The sequence below is a fragment of the Carlito syrichta genome, unplaced genomic scaffold, assembly GCF_000164805.1.
Source record: "Carlito syrichta isolate Samal-C Ts95f unplaced genomic scaffold, Tarsius_syrichta-2.0.1 Scaffold310708, whole genome shotgun sequence".
In the NCBI taxonomy this organism is placed as follows: domain Eukaryota; kingdom Metazoa; phylum Chordata; class Mammalia; order Primates; family Tarsiidae; genus Carlito; species Carlito syrichta.
The window spans coordinates 73,539-76,428 of record NW_007254804.1 but is presented as its reverse complement, the minus strand read 5'-3'; positions in this window follow the sequence as shown (position 1 = coordinate 76,428).

Here is a 2,890-nt window from a genome sequence, read left to right as displayed (position 1 = left end):
ATGCATGGCAGAAGCTTGAGGACTCAACGGAATCAACACCTTCCTGATAAACCATTGTTTCACTTTTTCAGCCCCTGTATTTGCCAATTGCTAAACCATCTGTCATTTTATTTGCTATAGGACTGACTTTATTTGCTATAGGACTGACAGAGTCGATCCCTACAAATTGGACATGTTGGGAAAAGGTCTCACTAGCATTTCTGCTCTTTTTTTTATATTAGAAAGCATATCCATGTCCCAGTACAAAAAGGCACGGCATAAATATTGGCAACTGGTTTGAAAACATGTTCTTGGGTCAGGAAGGATCTAAGTACATCATTGGGCCTGTAATCCTATTGTTGGGATCCTGTCTTATCCTCCCTTGCATAACCCCAATAATTATGAACTCCATCTCTAAGTTTGTGGAAAGAGTTGTTGAATTAAAAACTGCAGCCTACATAATGTTAATGCACCAAATTTACGATGATGCTCTTTAACCCACGAAGGTTTGAGCATCAAAGGGGTGAATGTGGCAGAGAGGGGCTAAAAACAGTTAAAATTATTCCTTTTTAAAAATCAACCTGCAAGCTTCAAACCTGCTAGACATGGAATGTGAGAAAACCAAGCCACTTTCCTGGAAATGCAAGATAGTAATTAATTCACAACCTTATCCCCACATCCTTCTTTGTGAAGTTATTGGTTTACAATCCTTACTTGTCATGTATACCCTGGAGATAATTTGTTCTTTGAAAATCTGGTTTTGTTCTTTGAAAATTCCAAAGAAAAATATATAGCCATATAACCCAACTCATTTCCCTTACCTAAACTAACATATAAAACCCATCTCTTCTTTCTCCAGCTTGCTCAACCTTGGAGTATTAACCCACTGAGTCACGCTGGCACTAATAAAATGCTACTTCCTAAGATAGCCTCAGTGCCACAGTCTCTCTGTTTTCCCGCAGCAGAGACCATTCACTGTGCTGATGAAAAAAATTTGAAATTGTCTGTAAATATTTATTTGCTCCATTTGGTCTATGGTGCAGTTTGAATTCAATTTTGGGAAGTTGATTTCCTGTCTAGATGATAGACTGTTGCTCTGGCTGAGGACATGAGCACATGGTTGTTTGTCCAGCTTGGTGGAGTGCCTTCCAGTCCTTGGTGTCATTTCTCTGACCCAGGAAGTGGTCACCTACCTGTTTGGCCAGCCTGGAGGCATATCTCCCCGGGGTGGCCTGTAAAGTTGTTTCTCAGACCTGAGACACAGGTACAAGGATGTTTGGCTAGCCTGGGAGCCTGTCTGCTAAAAGTTGTCTATAGTCCTTTTCTCAGCCTAGGATGCAAGCACATATCCTTGGCTGCCTTTGGGATATGTTTGCTACAGGCAGCCCGTGGGGTTGTGTCTTAGGTTCAGAATGTTGACGCATAGCTGCTTGGTTGGCCTCAGCACTGTTTCTCAGGTACAGAACATAGGCACATAGCTGCTCAATCAGTCTGGGAGTAATTCTGCCAGAGGATGACCTGTAAGTCTGTTTCTCAGGCCTTGATGGAAAGTGAAGGATCTTCAGGCAGGCCAGGGCACATCCTCTGGGATGTAGTTTCCATGAGTTGTTTCTCAGGCCTTGGACTTGGGCGTGTAGTTACTCTGCCAGCCTGGGAGTTTGTCAGCGGCTCGGTAGTTCAGGAATGTCTCCCACTCAGGGAAAGGCACCCACCAGTTTGGCTGGCTCAAGAGTAAGTTAGCCTTGAGAGGGACTGCCAGACTGTTCGTCCAGCTGGAAATGTAGGTGCCGAGGGTTGGTTTCTTTGCTTTGCAGGATCAGAGTTATAGCCAAACCTGGGCACATGCTGCACATGGCTGGGGTTTGGTGTTTAGCCACCCATGTTGGACTTGGTAGAAGGAAGATGGAGTCCCAGTGCTGGAGAGAAACAGTGGCTACTGACCCCCAAAGCAAGGCACACTCCAGAGGTGCCTCTGGTCTCAAGAGGCTGTCATGCTGAAGCAGCTTGGCCCACAGGAGATGAGTAAGGAGTGGGAAGTGCACACCATATGCTTCTAATTTGAAGCAATTCAGATACATGAATTACTTGTATTCTCCAAACTGGGCTCAGGACTTACAAAATCTGTAGAATTATCCTTTGGTAAGGACTGTAGGTGTTTGTGGTGGCAATGAGGACTGATGGGTATCTTCCACTTACCTTTAACCTGCAAAGGGAAGATCTTCCTGTTTCTGATCCAGTCCAATCTGGACAGGGAAGAGAGAGTTGCGGAGGTCAGGTTTCTCCATGGTGACCTCACCATAAATGCATCACCATTCCCTTTTCACACTCCAGTACTCTCCCTATGACATTCTGTCAAATCCTAACTATTTATCTGTTACCTTGGTCCTTTCTTTTGGAGGTATGAGTGCCAAGCATCACTAATCAGTCATCTTGCTGACATCACTCTGAGTTTTTACAAAAATTTGAAAAAATCTACATCGTTACAATATTGAGCATTCCCATGTATGAGTATATACCATGCACCAGACACTGTTCTAAAAACTTTTTCTTTTAATATACTTAATTTTAAAACAACCATGAGACAACTACTATTTTCTTTCCATTTGTAGTTGAAAATATGGACTTGTATGTGAACAATACAAAGATGAAGACCATATCTTAATTCTCCAGAAGCTATAAACTCACAGAAATCAAAACCACATAAGCCAACAATATCAAAACCATATAAATACCATTATAATAAAGAGTATGTACATAGTAAAATGAAAGCAGAATATAATCTTGAGAAAGGTATAAATATGTAACAATGGACAAAGAAAAGGAATTTAAAATCTAGTGAAGATTATAATCACAAATAAGGAAGCAGGAGAAAAATTTATATACTGGGCACTGCAAATACATATTTATTATT